Source organism: Mesocricetus auratus, unplaced genomic scaffold (genome assembly GCF_017639785.1).
Source record: "Mesocricetus auratus isolate SY011 unplaced genomic scaffold, BCM_Maur_2.0 Super-Scaffold_6723, whole genome shotgun sequence".
NCBI lineage: Eukaryota > Metazoa > Chordata > Mammalia > Rodentia > Cricetidae > Mesocricetus > Mesocricetus auratus.
The window spans coordinates 2,498,148-2,517,915 of NW_024429183.1; the positions used below are offsets into that span (position 1 = coordinate 2,498,148).

Sequence of the window (19,768 nt, forward strand, 5' to 3'; positions counted from 1 at the left end):
GCCGGTGAATGAGATTTACTAATAAGCCGAGTGAAATCTAATTAGGGCAGGGCCCTTTCCTGTAGGCTTGGTTCTTGGGGGGCTCAGCTGGGCATCTCAGAGCCAGCACGTCCTTGGCTGCTGGGAAATCTTGTTGCAGCCCCTTTGCAGGCTGCCTGCTAGCTGGCATCGTCTTCGTACATTCGTTTCCTGAAAATGAGTATTTGTTGCCTCAAGGACCTAAACCCAAAATAGATATGAACGGCAACGAAATGGGCTGGTAATGAAACACATGCGTTAGACCCAACTTTGCAATTCATATGGAATGGGTGCCTGCGATGGAGTCCAGGCAAGATCTTGCAGATTAAGGCAAGGGCTTTTCTTCCCTTTTGGGTTATTTAAAAGTTCTGTTTCTGAGACACAAGGAATGGTAATTAGCCTCCACTGAGTGTCGACAAATGCTTCTGCTTGCACAGGTGTGTCTCCATGGACACATGGGGCTGTGGGTGTTGACATTTTACTGTGGGGCAAAGTGCTTGCTGCACAAACATGTGGTCCTGAGTCTGATCCCTAGCATGAATGTGAAGAGCTGTGTGCAACGGCAGGTGCGTGTTAGGGAAGCAGAGACAGGCAGATCCACCTCTCTAGAGGGCAAGCATCACTGATATGGCCAACTCCAGGTGCAGGGGAGAGAGAGGGAGAGAGAGAGAGAGAGAGAGAGAGAGAGAGAGAGAGAGAGAGAGAGAGAGAGAGAGAGAGAGAGAGAGAGAGAATGAGAGAGAGATGAGAGATGATGTTGACCTCTGGCTTCCAACTGCCTGTGTGCCCAAATGCATATGCACATGTACATACATGCACAAGCACACAGAAACGTGCACACACAAAATTATTGTTGTATAGTTGGGTGTGGTGATATATAGCAGTAATCCCAGAACTCAGGAGGCCAGGGCAAGAGGATTGTAGAGTTTGAGGCCACCCTGGAAGACATTGCACGTTCAGGGAACACACAGCTACAGGATAAGACCCTGTCTCAGACAAACAAATAGCAACAGCAACATAACAAAACACGAAGTTAAAAATATTATCTTCCCAAAGAAAACATAGTAAAAGACACCAAATTGTTTCTTAAAGAATTTTCCAAGCACAACGTCCTCCTACCAGGCCACTGTGGCTTCCAAACACAGGTGTTCTGAATCTAGCTGGGCGAGTTTATGCTCCCTTGCTGTAGCTGTTACTTGGTGTCAGGGGTCACAGGGCAACAAGTCTCAGTGATTCTCTTTTTGACACATAAATCATGGTGATAAGTGAGCGGCTCGATCCCTTTTAACCTCACAAAGGTGACCATTAAAGCTAAAACAAAAACAGATAACAAAACAAAAAACCCGGCATTATAACCATGCAGACTTGATTATCAGTGAGACTCTGTCCACTCTGGTCACACCCTGTTGTAGCAGGGTCTCCTTTTTTGAGCCCAGGAAGGAAGATGTCACTCTGGGAGCCTGCTTTTCCTGACTCATCTGCCACAGCCTCTGCAGTTCACAAGCTCCGGTTTCTGCCCAAGCTCAGGGTTCCTTCTTAAGCCTTGTGCTCTGAAATCCCAGCCTTTGCCTCTGGAACTGAAGCTCAGCCCTAGTTCGCAGGTTTTTCTGAAGAGTGGCTTGTGAGTCCATGCAGTCACTTTATTTTGTTTCTGACACTGGCAGGCCTTCATCTACACATTTCCCTGGTTTATGGCTTCCTCCGTGCTGATGATTCTGATTGTCATGGAAATTGGAGTTGATGCCTTTATAATATTACATATTTGATAATTTATTCTAGACAGTTTTACTCATGTAATAACCTCAAAATAGGTCATTAAAATTACCACCAGCCATGAGAGGCCCTAGAGCAGGGGGGCTGTCATGGGAAGGGGACAGTTTCATCCAATCCTCTCTGCCTGCCTGTCTGTCTGCCTGCCTGTCTGTCTGTCTGTCTGTGTCTCTGTGTCTGTTTCTGTGTTTGTCTCTGTCTATCTGTCTATCTGGCTCTCTGTGTCTATCTCTGTCTGTCTGTCTGTCTGTGTCTCTGTGTCTGTTTCTGTGTTTGTCTCTGTCTGTCTCTCTGTGTCTATCTATGTCTGTCTGTCTGTCTGTCTGTGTCTCTGTGTCTGTTTCTGTGTTTGTCTCTGTCTGTCTGTCTCTCTGTGTCTATCTCTGTCTCCCCCTCCCCCTTATATATTAGATTTTCTTAGCTTCATTAGTGTCTGCCCCTTGTTCTCAAGTCCTTGTTAGCTTCTACAAAAAAGTTTTGAACATTTCTCCGCCTTAATTTACTGTCTGGAGCTTGGCCTCGCTCGCCCTCATTTCTGAGACGATTCTCTCCCTCTGTTGACTGTTCCAGAGAGCTGAGCCGGCCCTCAGCCTATTCCTTCTCTTCTGCTGCTCCCCAGGTCACATTCCCAGTGGAGGCCAGGATGAGCTTCTGCCTTGAACTTCACAGAGGGACACAGAGACATGCTTGGTAATGACGGTTGCTCACGCACCCATGCTGAGCAGTACCCCATTTTCTTTGCATCCTGAAGTGTGGAGACGTCTCCAGGCCTAGCAGCTCCTGACTGCTGTACTTCAGGCCTCATGATGTCATCAGGGACTCAGCCTGCCTGTGCTTCCTTTCTAACTGCCCATTCCATCAAGTTATTGAGTTAGTTAGAGCTGTGTGTACACCACATAAACCTGGAGTGAGTGTCGGGGGGGGGTACACGCTCAACACACATGCTGGGCATATTCCGGTGTTGAAGACTTTAAGGTATCTGCTCTCATTCTCAGGTGGACACCTGAGTGCTGGGTCACAGGGGCAGCCAGTTAGTGGACACTGGCCAGGCCAAAGGTCTCCTATGTCCAAGGGTCAGCAAACTAGGCCTGAATGGGGAGAGAAGAGTAGGTCTCAGAGCCATAACAAACTCAACTGAGACTTGGATCCAAAGACAAGAGTCCCTTCCTCGGGACTGTGGGGGGAGGGACTGACACCCATATGGCCTGTGGCTTTATATTGCAGCCCAGGTCTAGTGAAGGCCCTAGAGATGAGGAAGTATGAACCATGTAGATGGGTCACATATAGCGACTTTAGGCTTTTCTCCTGGAGAAGACAGGGAAAGTGTGTGATGAAGAGTCAATGGATCTGGGAGGCAAGCCTGGCAGCCTCAGACATGTGCTTCTGTGAGAGACTCTCAGGTGATGAAGCTGAGCTCCAAGAGAGGGATGGGGATAGCTGGGCTGGGGATCAGGCCTGCAAGGCAATTATATTCTCATGCCAGCCAGCAAGGTGGTCTTGCTGTTCTGTTATATGACCAGGAAACCACAGCTCAAAAAAGATCTGGGACGTGCCAGCATCGAGGCACAGGGAGAGCATTGGTCTTAATTGAACAGATGTCTGTAGGAGTGACTCCCAACTCCTCACGCAGTGGCTGATGGAACAGTCTGCTACTGGACAAATGTGGAAACTTCCCCAAGGCCCAGTGCTGGCGTACACCCAGAGAGCTGTGAAAAAGAAGGCAGGCTTCTGAGAACTTCACGTGGCTACTTCAAGGTGAGCAGGCACCCCAGGCCAGCACCTCTTACCCAGGAAGCTAAAGCAGAGACCCTGACAGTGTGTCGTGTCGTCTGAGGGGCAGTGGGTGATGCCCGGGCTTCTCAGAGTTGGCACGGACTGGGCACATGTTCCTCACTTGTGCTGGTGACTCCAAGCTCTGCTATCAGCTCTGAAGAGAAAATGTCCCTCTGACAGCTTCAGCCACATAACAAACACACCTGTCCTTCCCTCTATCCAGACCGCTGTACCCCATGGACCACTGTAGGGTTCCAGGCCTGATTTTGCTAAGATGCTGAATTCTCATTTTTCTGGTGGAGGGATTTCCAGTTTGAGACCAGTGTCAAATGAGAAGTCTCCCTGTGGTAGGGCCTGGCAGCCTGGCAGCAGGAGCCTCACACATGCCCAGACATTTAATACACTCTGTTCTGAGCCCTACAAGGAGCCCAGTCAGAAAATGCTGATTTACGACCTTGCTCAGGCTTCCTGTTACTCTAAACCCCAAACATTTCCAGCCTCCGCCCCGTGCTCCTGGCCAGCGCAGCTGCCTCCAACCACCTCCCTCCTGTCCCCGTCTTAGCACTTACATAATGCCAGGATGGAATAATCGACTTTCCAGGGCTTGGGGTTGCCACAACTCCAGCCTGCCCACTCCTCTTTTATTATTACTACTATTATTATTTTATTAAGGCGAAAGTCACATAATGTTAGCTGTTTGAAGGTGAAGGAGTCATTGACTTCTAATGCAGTCACTATGTTGTTGAAAATGTCTAATTCCTCAATATCTCATTCATCTCTAAAGGAAACCCCACACCCACTTAGCCGCCATTCCCATCCCACCACCCGAGCCCCTGGCAACCCCTCTGTCTCTGTGGTTTGCCTGTTCAATACATTTCGTGCAAGTGGCTTCATGCTGTGAGAAGCCTTCTTCCTGGCATCTCTGGCTCAATACAGCATGTTCAAGGGCCAGCCCTGCACCAAGGTTATCAGCCTTAGGATCCTTTCAGATGGCTGCTCATCTGTTCCCCCGGCAGAAGCGAGGACTCACTCTGTTCCTTTTGGTGGACCGTAAAGGACAAGTCGTTTGAGAATCTGTGTGACTTTTACCTGTTGTTTGTGTATGTGTCCACCCAGCTCTACCCACCTCTGTGTGGTAAGACCACCCTGTGGAGGACAGGGGACTCCCTGTGAGGCGACATCTATGCCAGAACTAAAGAACATCCACCGGCATTACTCACTGATGCAGTGTGGTGGGTGGCATTTGCACCAGGGAGTCAAAAGCGTTGCCTCAAAGCCATTCCCACCCAGGGAACACGGCCCTCAGATTTGGGACAATGACCTTCCCACTTTTAGACACATTTGGGAGGGAAGATGGAGAGGCCCTCAGGTGAGGAGGCCTGAGCAGGAGCCTGTGGAGGTGCTCATGCCCAGTCAGCTATGTCCATTGAGCAGACACTAGTATTGGTTCTGTGCGTCTCTCGCCCAGCCCCATGCTGCAGGTGGCTTTGGAGCCCTAGGCAAGGCTACCATCCCAACTCTGCTGTTTCCCAGCTTTGTCACGTACCTCTGCCAACTGGGCCCTTGATGACATCATCTAGAAATGAAGAGGACTGCACCAAGTGGGGAGGGACTGAGGTCCTGCCCACCCTCTGGAGGACAGTTCAATTCCCGCAACTGTCTAAGCCAGATACTACCACCAACCTCATCTTACAGATGAGAAACCGAGGCCCAGAGAGGCCAAGGCAGTCTCAAGTCACACCTGGTAGCAAATGGCAGACGTGGGCTCTGAGCCAGGCAACCTGAGAGCTCTGCCTCGGTGCTTTGTGGTACCACGGTGGCTGTGAAAAAGTAATGTCACCCTCTTCTATAAGAGGTAGATGGCAAGCTCAGGACCCTCATGACCCTGTGACCTCAGCCTTGATAACCTCTGCCACAGCTATCTCTGCTCCTCACACATCCCTAGTCCCTTCCCTTCCTTGAAATTGATTCTGAAGTGATCCCAGCCACCTTTGCTGTATCTGTAATGATGTCACTGCATCTCAGCATCGGCCTCCCTGGGGTATCACAGTTGTGAGCATACGGAATGCCTAACCCCATCCGGACACAGATAAAGTTCTCCATGAGGGTTTGTTGGTTGAGTAAAGTCAGTGGATGAGGGGAATTTATTGATTAAGTGAGTAAATGCGTGTTTCCCTGGGGCTGCTGGCTTGGACTCTGCATTTTTCCCATGGATCCGATTGTGGAGTCACTCCTTTGTACCCCAGGACCCTTTCTGCTGTGTGTGAGGAGAGCTGAGCACTCCCTGGGAAGGCGGCCTGGCTCCCCTCAGTGTAAGTAGGTGACAATTTATGACGTGGATAAGCGCTTATAAGCCTCGAAGAAAAGCAGCATATATTTGTGTAGCCGCTCTAGCTGCTTCTCTGCAGACGCAAATTGGGCGGCTGCCGCCCAGCCTAGGCCAAGTTGGATTGAGATGCAGAGAGCCAGCCCGCCATTTCCCACCCAGCCTGCTGTGGCCTGCGTGTGTGGGGCCAGGGGAAGCACTCTGTCTGGAGAGCCCAGGCCACCAGTGTGGCTTGATGTGTTGTTCCTCCTTGGCTGGGTAACAGAGGGTGGGCACACCATTGAGGCCTCACAGGAGTCTGTGCACTAAAAGTTCATAAACTTACAGAAAGAGCAGTGTGGATCTCCAGAATCCAACGGCTGTCTTGATAGTTTCTTTTAAACTTAGCCTTCCTAGTGCTGTGACCCTTTGATACAGTTCCTCGTGTTGTGGTGACCCCCAACCACACAATTATTCTCATTGCTTCTTTCTAACTGTAATTTTGAGACTGTTGTGAATTATAATGTAAATATCTGTTTTCTGATGGTCTTAGGTGACTCCTGTGAAAGGGTCACTCATCCCCAAAGGATATGTGACCACATGTTGAGGACTGCTGTTTTAAACCCTCTGTTCACGGGTCACTCATGCCAGCACTGTAATGCTAGGCTGCTGGCCTTGGCTGCCATCTCCAGGGCATGGGCTGTCTGTGTTGTCACCCATCCCAGCACAGTCAGTATCAGCTCCTGCTGCCCAGTTCCAGATTCCAGCAGAGTCTATTTTTGATTTTTGGAGACAGGTTCTCATGTAGGCCAGCCTGGCGTTACAACTCACTGTGTAGCCAGGGGTGCCTTTGGACTCCCCATCTTGTTTCTGCCTGGGATTAAAGGCATACAACACCACTCCTAGTTTATGTGGCACTGGGGGTTTTGTTCACAGCAGACAAACACTCTACCCACAGAGCTACAAACGATCTACCAGCTGTGCTGTAAACTTTCTACTAACTGAACCACAGCCCCAGAGATCGATACTAAGATTCAACAACAAAATCCTGAGAATCCCCCCAAATCACAAGTTGTCCTGTTTCTCCCATAGCACTTGATGTGATAGGGTTAGATGACAAACAGCAAATGCCTCGCCTACTGCTTCACATCGGCTTTGAGACAATACCGTCCAGCTCAGTCGTGCCTCAGAGTCACCTGTGCCTGATGCTGTAATTATCTATGCTGGAAATGTTAAAAGAAAGACACAATATACCAAAAAACAACCAACAAAATATCATTAGACATTAAAGAAGTACAAATGTTTAATAATTGAAAGTTAACATCAGTCTTTTAAGATTTTTCATTTAGTGTTTGTGTACACACCCACATACATGGGTGTTTGTCAGGGAACAACTTGTGGGAATCAGTTTTCTCCTTCTACCATGTGGTTCCCCGGGGATTGAACTCAGGTCATCAGGCTTGAAGGCAAGTACCTTTCCTGGATGAGGTGTCTCTTCATCCCTAAAGTGGCCAGTCTTATGCTAAACACTTAAATGTGTAGAGTGAAGGAACTCCTCCACCAAAGGCTCTGGTCTCTGTTGTCAACCAGAAGCCACTTTGCTCCTTAGCTGACTGGTCACCAGGGGAACCTTCCATGGATCTAGGCCTGCCTGTGTGTCCCATGTCCACTTCCCCTCCGAGAGAGGTCGCTGTCTGGGGGCCTTGACTGCTTGGGCTCTGGTGTGGGGTTTTGCTAACTGTACCCTCAGGCCAGTTTCTGATTTCACTTGGTCTATTTTGCAGCGACAGTTTCAAACTTTGTTCCTGAAATGCTCACATCACCGGGTAGGATCATGATGAGATTGTGTTGAAGTTGCCAGCTGAATGTCTTACCTTGCTTCCTTTGCTTATTTCCTGGGACACCTCCAGAGAATCTGTAGAACAAACCCATTGTTTGCTTTGTTTGCTGGAGTCATTCCTCATCAGTCCCAGGCCACAAGCACCGTTAGGTCCCCTGGTGATGGCAGGCAGATGCTTTGACTGACCAGGTGGCCTGGATTCCCTCACAATTCCTGCCTGGCTCCAGGAAGTGACTTACAGCTTTTGCGTAGGTACCAGCATTTCCCACTGTCAGGTTGGCTGACATCTGTAAGCTCCTTAGAAGCATCTCGACTCCAGGTTGATGGTCAAGGCTGACTCTCACAGGACAGATGCATGCTCCCCCACCCACTCTGTCCCTCGAGCACGAATCTTCCATGGCAGCTGCTTTTCTTGTCTCTATCAGCAAATCCATTCCTAATGGGGCAACTTCATGGAGGAGGGTTTGTTTTGGCTCATATTTGAGGGGACACAGTCCATCATGACTGAGTGGCTTGGTCTGAGCTGGTGGCCCCTCTCTGCATGTGGGGGTCTAGAGCAACAGCTCTGTTACCCTACTGAGACCCCTCCTTACCCAATTCCTGGCTGGCCAGGAAGGAAGGAAGGGGTGGAACATGGCTGCATCTGATTCTGCTCTTGTTTTACTAGCAGTGGCCTTCTCCAGGGCCCATTGTGACCGAGGGCTAAAGCTTCTCCCAGCAGTTGTCACCACCCTCCTCGGTTACCAGGAGTCACAGAGCCCAGGTGTTTGAAGCCCAGGGCACCCTGCTTCCCTATGGGAGAGAAGAGGGCTCAGGAGAGCATGGTGGTACCTGCCTCAGCCCAGCCGTGAGCTCTCAGGGACCTTGAAGATACTGTGGTAGCCAGGCTGGAGGTGGGGGTTCTCTGGTCAGTATTGCAGTGTGCAGGGAACCCTTCTATTCTGAGGTGCAGGGTCATGTGTGGATGTAAAAACTGTGTTGTACCCATGTATCAAACCCCTTAGTGACAGGTGCCGATGGCAGCTGGGCGTCCTCCCTTTTAGCCTTTGAGTGTCCATTTCCTATCTTTGGTGTTGAATAGTAGTTAATGTTTCAGCGCTGCGATGCCTGCATCTTAGCACTCCAGGGAGTCCTGTCTGAGTGTGGTTGGAAACTGGCCACTCCATAGTGTCATAGTTGACCAAGGGCCCCCCTAGGAGACTCTAGCTGGTCCCAGGTTGGATACCAGGGAGTTTGGCTGAGGGTGCTATAGCCTAGGCAAAGGCAGAGACACATGGGCTAGTTTGTGCCCTAAATGTGCACCAACTCTGCAGGGCTGACTTCCCCTATCCCAGTTCACAAGAGAGAGGTGTATAAACTTGAATCCAGAGCAATGGGAGGTCATTGTGTTTCTGTTTGGTTGATCTCACCAGCTGCCCTGTGGGTAGACAAACCAGCATAGACAGCACACTTGCCACTTGGGAAGGATCATGGGGGGTAGAGACACAGAAAAAAAAGTGTGAGTGTGAGCATGGAATTTGGCGGGGTGGCTCAAGGGTCCAGGGTGAATGGCAGAGCCCCTTCCTCTACTGGAGGGGAGCACCATACCTGTGCAGGTAGGGAGCACCATACCTGTGCAGTTGCTCAGAGCAGAATCACAGCTGGGACCTACTTCTGCTCAGACCCTTAGTTGGGTGGCCTTGGGAAGGACACTGACTTCCCAAGGTTTTGATTCCTCATAAGCAAACTCAGGAAGGGACTGCTTTAGTTCTTCTCTATTGCTGTGAAGAGACTCCATGAGGAAGGCAACTTATAAAAGACAGGGTTAGCTGAGGCTTGCCGTTTCATAGAGTAGAATCCATGGCCATCACTGGTGGGAGCATGGCAGGCAGCCAGGCATGGCAATGGAGCAGTGGCTGAGAGCTCACATCTTGAGACATAACCACAAGGCAGATGTGTGTGGGGGTGGGGAGAGGGAGAGAGACTCAGAATGGCAGTCTCATGAAAACTCAAAGCCCACCCCCAATGACACACTTTCTCCAGCAAGGCCACACCTCCTAATCCTTCCCAAACAGTTCCAGCAACTAGGGATCGAGTATTCAAATATATGAACTTATGGGGGCCATTCTTATTCAAACCACCACAGGGATCCCAGCCCACCCAAGCCGTATCCTGGGCAGCTGGCCTGAGGGGGCTCCATAAACGGGACCGGAGCTCTGCCTCTAGCACCCCTTGGCTCTTCCCTTGTCCTATCCACTTTGAAGACACTCATGCAGAGTGAGGCCTGCGGGGTTCCAGCCTCACGCTGTAGCCCAGACCCTTTGCCACTCTGGGTGGCGAATGGGTGCCTCTTTGGGTCACCTCAAGGTTCGTGACTCGGCTGAGAAAGCCACAGGGGTCAGCCTTGTGCTTCTGCCCGATGTGCTGAAGGTTCTGAGGCCAAGCAGGTCTGGGCTTGCTGGCACCCCTGTCCCTCAGCCAGCGTGTCTTCCCCCCAGTGTCTCTGGGCTGACTGTGGCTCTGCAGAATTCTTTCTATGCTGCTAGTCAAAGGCTTATCCGTTGTGGGGCCAGCTTGAAGGAAAGCCTCCAGGAAGAAGCCCGCTCTATGACAACCCTGTCATCTCCACATTAATCACCACATGAAGTCCTCCCAGGAATGCACTCTCTAGATCAAAGTGGTCCTCCCTGCCCAGGTGAAGGCACGCAGAAGAAAACTTCTCTTTAAAAGGCAGGGGAGCAGATAATGTCAGTGGGAGCCATGTGGAGCTTGGCTATGAAGAGCCCTCTGTGAGGGTGGCGGATGGAGGCCATGTTCCCTCCCATCAGGTCACCTGCTTTCTCTAGGGTCACCTTCTGGTCATAGGCACTTGAGGTTGAGGGCTGTTTCCTGTGTGTAGGAGAGCAGGGAGTGTTACTGTGGCCTCGGCTCCAATCCCACCCACGGCTTGCTTTTCTTAATGAAGTTTTACTGAAGCCCAGACATTGTTTCCTTTGTGCTAGTATGGCAGAGATGAGTGGTGGGTTCAAATCCAGTGGCAGTTTCCTCCCTCCATGGGCCCTGCCCAACTCTTTCCACCCACGCTGCGTTCAGATTTATACGGTGATATTTTGTTTATGATATAGCAAATAAAGCTTGTCTGAAGATCAGAGTGCAAAGCTAGCCACACTAGCTAGCCATAGAGACCAGGCGGTGGTGGTACACACATTTAACCCCAGTACTCAGGAGACAGAGGCAGACTCTGTTAGTTCAAGGCCATCCTGGGCTACATGAGATTGAAGCTGTCTAAAAGAGAAACAGAGCTCACACAGAGGTGATCTCAGCACTTGAGATTCCACACACTTTAATCCCAGCACTAGAGAGGAATCACAAGGTGGAAGGAGTCGGGCTCAGTGCAGTCTGAGGTGTGGTGGAGACAGATGCAGTCTGGAGATGCAATCTGAGGTTCAGTGGTTCACTCCTTCTGTCTGAGCGTTGGCAGAGGTGAGAACTTTCTAGTGGCTGACCACCTTGCTTCTCTGATCTTCAGTTTTAACCCCAGTATCTGTCGCTGTGTTTTTATTAAGACCAGCTAGAATTCACGCTACAGATTTGCTTTCAGGATTGGATTCTTTCAGCCAGTCCGTGGTGCTGCCCAGCTCAGAGCTGCACGGGCTGCACTCATGACTCAGCTGGGTCGGTGCCAGCAAAGCTTCAGCCTGTCAGAATAACAGACCCTCTGTCTTCTGAGCTTTTCAGTTTTTGCTGTTATATCTGCGCCTTCAGTCAATTTTGAGTTCATTTCTGTATCTGCTGTGAGGTGGGGGTTGGTTTGATTCTTTTGTCTGTGGAGGTTGCGCATCTCCCCCACCGATGATCGTGCCAAAACCAAACGACCGCGAAAGTCAAGTTTATTTCTGGGCCCAGTTCACTGCATCATCTGTTTATCCTGAGGTCAGTGTGTCGGAGTCCTTTGCCCTCCCATCTTCTTTGTCCCCTTCCCAGGACCTCTGCTGCTTCTTCTTCTTCCTTGTTAGTCATGATGCTACAGGGGAAACCGAGGCACAGAGCTACTAAGGAGCATGCCCAGTACCAACCAGAGGCAAGGCTTTTACCTGTTGGCTGCAATCACACAGGCTGATATTTGAACCCACTGGACCTCTCCCAAGCAGCAGGTCAGCCGGCTATCCCCGCTTTGACTTTGGCTCAAAAAGGTGATCATCAATGCAGGGCTAGTATACAGTGAGATCCCAAGGGCAGATCAAGGTCAGAGGGAGAAAGTTGTCAACCTTACTTACTCTAAAGAGGCCTGGACCCACTCGACTAAAATCCATTTAAGAAAATTAACCCCTCCGCTAGGCAAGCTTGCATCTGGTGGGTGGCGGCTGCGATGTGCACAGAGAGGCAGGGGACAGTAATGGAGTCCATATGCTCACCCTGGACGCCTTTGTGCTGGGTGGGCTTATCAGGTCCTATGACAACAAAGGGGGCAGTTCAAAGAGCCAGCCAGCTCTCCCACCCCCAACACAGTGTGGTCTCTCGCCTAACCCAGCCCTCGTCTCTGGCCTTTCTTTTTTTCTTCCCTCCTTTGACAGTGAAGTAGGGCATTTGGTGGGAAAAACAGGGAAAGGGCTGATAGATGACTGTTTGGGAGCAAGAGGCACTTGGATGCTCCATTCTTTAGTATATTGGTACTGCAATGAGCAGTGGGGTGCTTGGCAGGGTAGGCTCCTAATGCAGCCAGGTCCGCAGGAGGTAGATGAGGATGCCTCCCTCAGCTACACAGCCTAACCCCCAGGACAATGAAGCCCCACAGGGAGTGTGTCTGGGGCAGACAAGCATGCCAGGCTCTGCCTGCTGGACGCTGTCACTTCCCCACTGGCTTAAATGATACTGAGCTTTCCAGTGGAATGATATGAGAGAGACATCAGACTGCTTTGTGAAGATGGCCACAGGAGGACATAACCACACAGGAGGACTGCCCCAGCCCCTCTAAGTTCAAGTACCTGCCAGCTTCCTGCTTCATGTCTAGAGGCTGTCTTCTGGCAGTGATGGCCCCCACCCTGATTGCGAGTCACAGTCCCTCCTGTTTGAGTCGAATCCCTCATTTCAGTATTTAACCAGAATCTATCCTGGGCTTACTCATTATACTCAATGATAATAACAGTGCACATTGATGCTAGATTCTGAAGATGTCCCCATGCTCTGGGTTTCCCACCTGTACCCTGCAAGCCTTCATGGAGGAAGCCAGCCTGAGGTCACTTGGCCCCGTCTTGTTTGACTTCTGGCAGTTTCCCTGTCCTGTGGTGTTCCTCTGTGACATTCTATGACTGACAGGACAGTCTGGAGAGACTGCGATGGAGGGGAACTACAGGGCAGGTGCTCATGGGGCTTGGCTCTGGGGTGGTTGCTGTGGCCACCGCTGCTCTTGGAGGCAGACTCACGTGTTCTGCTTCCTGATTATGGTGAAGGGCTGTCACCTGCGCCTCCACAGTTCTTCTGACAAGATTGCTGCTCTCTCCAGCCCGAGTTGATGTCACCCTTGCAGCAGTCCCTGGAGCAGAGAGACCATGGTCACCGAGGTCATTGTGGCTATGCAAGCTCCATCTCCATAGGGTCATTGACCCAGAAGACAGGGCAAGAATGCTGATCCATCAGCCTCCTTACCTTCTGGTCAGCGTTGGTACCTGCCATTTCAGAGTCCCTACAGGCTCATGGCAGTGCCTGGGGCAGAGAAGCCCCACAGCCTTCTCTGGAGGTGAGCCTGAGCCAGTGTGAGCACTCCATGTCCGTGCAAGGTGGCTTTTGTGAAGGCACCCATGTGTTTGGAGTGGTGTGAGATGGACGGTGGCAGGTACGACTTTTGCACCCTCCTGTTTACCCCCTTTGCCAATAGCCTTCTTCATGACCATGTTTCCAATTCTGCCAAAAAAGACCCCTGGGAACCCAGCGTGGTGGCACAGCCATTGTCCCAGAACTTGTCAGGATGAAGAGTTCAATGCCATCTTCTGCTATGTAGAGAGAGTCTGAGGCTAGCCTGAGCTATAAGAGTCTCTGTCACAAAACATAAACAGAGGCCCGTGGTTCAGCTAAGTGTGGAAGTTAATCTGGACTGTCAACTTGAATGGATCTATAGGTAACTAGGTGACATCTCTGGGCAGATCTGGGAAGTCTTTCCTAGAGGAATTCACTTGGGAGTGGAGGTGACGGTGTGATAGCGGCCCTGGGGTGTGTGGTGTGCAACAGGTAGGAGGCAGCAATGCCATGCTGTGGGACAGTCTTGTCCCGTGAAGCTCTATTTCAGCCAGGGCAACAGGAGCAGGGTGCTTCAGGGCCTGAGCCTTTGGTTCTGCCTGAGAAGGCAAGAGACTTCTGCAGAGCTTTCCTGGGTCTTGCTACCTCCCCCTCCCTGTCTAGGGCTCTGGGAGAGCCGAGAGGGATTTGTTATTGCTCTGCCCAATTAGTCTCTGATTAAAGGTTTAAATGGCTTAAAAAGACAGAGCGAGGGTGGAGCCGGAGGAAGAGGAGAGTGCGGCTGTTTATGGAGTAATAAAAGAACGGTTGTGCTTCCAGGCTCTGCTAAGTGTCTCACAGAAGCAGGCCCTCTTGCCAGCTAATTCGAGGCGTAATAAATACTAATCTCACTAAAGCAGCCTCTGGAAGCCTTCGGAAAGCCCTATCTTCTGTAATCAGAGCTCCATTAAACAAGTTCCTTGTGCACCCGCCCAGCCTGACGCGGCAGGGGTGACCTTGGCTGGCCTCAGCCTCCCCTTCCTCCTCAGCTCCTGTGGCTGCCCTGGGTCTACCCTCCCTCTGGGACTTCTCTAGGAGGCCACTGACTGCACACAGGTCTCTGTCTCCTTCGTAGGCCCCCACCAGCAGTGGGCCAGAGGATCGCTGTCTGGACCACGTACTCTTGTGTCTCACTTCCCCCCATTTTATAGCCATGGCAGCTGAGGTGCAAGGTGCTTGCCTTGCCCAGGGGCCTCAGGTAGCTTACAGCCTAGCTTCTCAAAGGGCTAAGGCAAGGTTGGCTAAGTCTTTAAGGCCTCCCTGGGCTCTTTTGTTGTTGAATCACTCATGCCTCAATTTTCCCACACTGACTGTGCTCCTCCCAGCAGCAGGACAGGTGAAGACCTCATGGTGTGCACTTAGCTCCGTGCCCTGTCTATCTTCTGTAGACTTCACTATAGGACTCCAGCCTCCCTCAGCTGCCCCAGGCTGGTGCTACGGTCTGACCAGAACACATGACCTCAGGGCTAAAAATAGGGGATTCCCTGTGACCTCAGCAGTCAGGTCAAGTGTACATGGCCTTCCTAAGCTAATTACTGCAGGCCCCTGACCCCTCACATCTGCATTTGGGCTTGAGGGGTGAGCAAGGTCCTGCTCCCTAAACAGTGGGAAGATAAAGGTTGGGGCCGCAAATCTGTCCCTGCTTTGCTTGCTGGGGACACACCCTTTCAGGCTTCTCCCTAGAGCACAGGGAGGGATGAATTAGCTATAACATGAGGCTAACAAGAAGGTGCCCCCAGGTCTCTGTGAGCCCCTGCTCCTCTCATAAGGTACCTTTAATGTGTTGCCTTTGGGACAGACCTGACTAAGAGATGGAGGGGACACCTGGACTGGCTGATGTTATGTAGGAGAGTTGGTCCTGACCAATAGTCCTCTGCACGTGGGCCTCCTCAGGACATCATTCTGCTTTGTGGCAAGCATTGTGGACCTGTATGTGGGCGCTGTTCTCTCTGCCCACAGCTCAGAAATTCTAAATCAGTCTGTCTCTATCTTTGTCTCTCTCTGTGTCTGTTTCTCTCTGTCTCTCTCTGTCTCTCTGTCTCTCTGTCTCTCTCTCTCTCTATCTATCTATCTATCTGTGTGTGTGTGTGTGTGTGTGTGTGTGTGTGTGTGTCCATGTGATCCCTCCAAGACTCCTCTTGCTTCTCCAAGATGTACGTGTGTGAGGGTCCTTGGCTTATGGCCAAATGGCTCTGGGGCTCCAGTCTCTGCTTTGGCTTCATGCATCTCCTCCTGGGACATACCTGTTTCTGTCCTCAAGAAGCCTTTCTATAATGACACTGGTCGTTGACTTGGGCCTTTAGTCCATTGTGACTTCATTTGAAGTCACCTTTTCTGAAGACCTTAAGCAAGACTTTGTTCTGAAGTTCTAGGAGGCTGTGAACTCAGGGACCCTGTTCAGGGTTGCCCCTGAATCAATTCTAAGGTTTCCTTCCACTTTCTAGGATACATCTACTGGTGGAGTAATCTGTAGCCCTCTGCAGGCTGCTTAAGGCCCTTCTTATCATTGAGGGTAATGGAGACGTTAGCAGCTGAAAAATATGGACAAAGCCATGGCAGAGTGGGAAGATGGACAGGACAGAGGAAGGGGCCCAGGGTTGCTCCAGAGTGTCCCTGGCAGTTGGGTTTGGGGTCTGTGGACAGCAGGGGAAGAGACACAGTCACACAGAAGGCAGATGAACCCAGGAATGTTACAGGTAACAATCCCTTAGGCATTTGGAGCTGAGCTGGTTGGGAGCTCTAAGAATATGGTTTCATTGTGGTCATCACTGTCATCATCATCATCATTACATCACCATCATCATTATCACCACCATCAACATTACCACCATTACCATTATCACCACCATCACCATCACCATCACCATCATCATCATCACAATCTTCACTATGACCATCATCATTGCCATTACCATCTTTATCACCATTATCATTATCATCACCATCATCATCAAGGCTAAGTAAGACAGGGGGATTGCTGTGTGTTTGAGGACAGCTTGAGCTACATAGAGAGTTTCAGACATCCTGGGTGTTCATGGGACCCTATCTCAATATATATATATATATGCCCAAGAAGTAGAAAGAAAGAACAAATTCCCAAACAGAACAAAGAAAAGATACTTACATGCTACAACAGACACTGTCTAGAATGGCTCCTATGCTGCTGAGGGTTGGAATGGGGGTGTCCCCTGCCCCCAGGCTGCCCTCAGCTTCTCTGAGAAGTAAACATATCCCAGGGTGGCAGGCTTGAGTGTCCTATTCCCAGACAGGAGGGTGGGGCAACTTGGAAGAGGTTTGCGATCAGGATGTGGGAACACAGACTGACCCCTCCAGTCCCTGCTCTTCCTGTCTTCCAGGAAGCGTTTCTGACTCTGTGGTCCTTTTTGGAGTTGCCTGAGCATCCTGCAGGCTGCTGCCTTCCCCACCACCACTTTCTCCTGTTTCAAAAGACTCATCAGGACCAGAGGTGGCTCAGCAGGTGAGACACTGTCCGCCAAGCTCAATGACCTGAGTTTGATCCCGGGACCCACACACTGGAGAGCGAACTGACCCCTGCAATTGTCCTCTTACCTTCACATACACATGTATGCATGTGTGCCCGGGTGTGTGCACACACATATGCCACACATGCATTAAACAACCACAAGCAAACAAACCAACAAACAAATAAATCTTTCTTTTGAAAGACTTTGGGCTTGGGCGTAACATTGTAGACCTATTCTCCCACCTACACAGGAGGCTGAGACAGGAGGGTGGAGAGTTTGAGAGTTGTCTGGGCCATAGGGTGAGGACCAGCCTAGGAAACTTTGTGAGACTTTGACTCAAAAAGTCAAAAGAGATCTGGACCATGGCTCAATGATAGAGTAATAAGCCAGAATCTGCCAGTGAGGGCTGGGTGGGTGGTTCTGGGTTCCACTGCCTGGTCCCCTGTGTTCCCATTCAGCCCCATTTACAGGGAAGGTTCTTTTTTTGCCCAGTCATGCCTCAGAGGCTGACACTAGGGCTGCAAATACAATTTGTCCTAGAACTACCCAGTGTTCCAAAGAGGATCTGAAATATGGCTGAGACCTAGGTGACAACTATCAACTTGAACCTGTTTTTCATAGAAATCACTCTAAATGGGTAGTTTCACCCCTTGTCCAAGAAGAGGCTGGACTCCATCCCGTACAGAGGCAGAGAGGGGTTTGGGAGATTCTGCTGCCTCCCCCACCAACAGACCCACACATCTATAAACACGTCAGGACAGTTGTAAAAGAGATGGATTTTACTCCCTGTAATGTCCCCATCGTTCTGTCGCCAGATAATTCATGACCTGCTTTTACGATCGAGTTCCCTGGGTGCATGTTGGTACTGTAAGGCCACAGATGGTGGCCAGTTCAAGGCAACTGATAGTCCGGCCCTGGCTCTTCCCTTGCCATCCTTGTGGCCTGAGAAAGTAACTTGCTAGCTCTATGCCTCGATTTGTCCACCAGTGAAAGTAGGATGGAGATAGAAAGCACTATAATAAGATGTGGTGACCTTAGGAGACAAGCACGTCTCAGACACGACTGCACACTGTCCCTGACTAGATGAAAGGAATAGGGCCATTTGGAGAGTTCATACACGGTGGCCCAATAAAGGGAGCTGATTGACATCTTGGGAAGAGATGAGGCTCTTGAGGACTTGAACTGATAATAGTATTAGATAGCTCATTAAATTTGCATTAGTTTTCAAGAGAGGACAATATATTGTTTTACAGATGACCACATGCTGGAGATGGGGGTAAAAACCCTTTTAAACAAAGGCATGAGTACAGTCAAATCTGGGGCCCTGTGAGTCCATAGCCCTCTACCTCCATATCAGCCCTTACCCTATCCCTCACCTCAGCTCTTGCCTCAGCTCTTACCTCAGCCCTCACCTCAGCCCCCACCTCAGCACTTACCCCATCCCTCATCTCAGCTCTTACCTCAGCCCTCACCTCAGCCTCCACCACAGCCCTCACCTCAGCCTCCACCTCAGCCCTCACCTCAGCCCTTATCCCATCCCTCACCTTAGCCCTTACCCAATCCCTCACCTCAACCTCTACCTCAGCCTCCACCACAGCCCTCACCTCAGCTTCCACCACAGCCCTCACCTCAGCCTTCACCTCAGCCCTTATCCCATCCCTCACCTTAGCCCTTACCCAATCCCTCACCTCAGTCTCTACCTCAGCCTCCACCTCAGCCCCCATCTCAGCCCTCATCTCAGCCCTCACCTCAGCCCCCACCTCAGCTCTCACCTCAGCCCCCACCTCAGCCCTCACCTCAGCTCTTACCTCAGACCTCACCTCAGCCCCCGTCTCAGTCTCCAGGTCACATACCTCAGCTTCTGCTTATCCTTCACCACAGCCTCAACCTCAGCCTTCATGTCAACTTTTGTTTTCAACTTCCTTTGCTAAAACACTTTGTTAAAGAAGGGTTTTACCCTCCCTTGAAACCCCTTTCAATGACGATGGATTCCGCTGGTCCCTGCTGTGTGTGTATGATCCTGGTCTGTGTGCTAGTGAGCAGTCCAAGACTACCCCTGTGGCTGTTTTGTGACAACACATGGGTGTGTCAGGAGGGGGGCCAGGGACAAGACTGCAGGACAGGTCAAAGCTGCCTCCCATAGATCGCCATGATGGACTTCAGCCTTGGGGCAGGCTGGCCACCTCTCACCTTAGTCCTGGGTTTACACAGGAGCAACCGATTCCCAGTTCACTCACGTAAGACACAGGGCTCAGGCAGGCTCAGGAAGCCCAAGTGCAGCTGCAGACGGTGAACTCTCAACCTCCTCACTAGTAGGACAGACCTGTGGCCCCATGGAAGGGTGAGGCCCAGGTCAGCCTTACCCCAAAGCCTTGATTGTTATCGCAAAGCCCTGGCCTCTTCTGTGAAGGGTCAGCCTCTGAAGGCACAGCTCTTTCGTGTAAGAAAATGGGTTTTTAGGACTCCCGGGATTGAATGGCAGATCGGCTGGCAGCAGTGTGTGACCAGGATAAGTCCGTGTGTGGAGGCAGGGGAGGTCAGCTGCTGCCTGCAGCTTGGCTCTGGGTCCCGAGGATCAGATGCTATAAGACCCAGGTCTGTGGCAAATGCTGCAGGTGCAAACTGCATTGGAGATTCCTGACGTCACCGGACAGTAGCCCTGAGACTCCTGAGCTGTGCTCATCCCAGAGGAGATGCAGCAGTCATCTAACAGGGCCTGTGTGGTGGCAACGTGCGGACCGCCCCTGCACACGCTGCTCACCGTGCTGACCACCCCTGCGCACGCTGGCCACTGTGCTGCACACACTGGCCACTGTGAGGACCGCC

General features: G+C 51.0%; 1 long non-coding RNA gene across 1 annotated transcript; it reads right to left on the bottom strand.

Moving 5' to 3' along the window:
- Positions 1–11,069: 11,069 nt before the first annotated feature.
- LOC121136618 lies at positions 11,070–18,951 on the bottom strand. The gene is made up of 3 exons (XR_005873660.1): positions 18,796–18,951; positions 13,109–13,218; positions 11,070–11,709 (listed from the first exon to the last, which is right to left on the bottom strand). It is a non-coding gene; the product is annotated as an uncharacterized LOC121136618 (long non-coding RNA).
- Between the last annotated feature and the right edge of the window lie 817 nt (positions 18,952–19,768).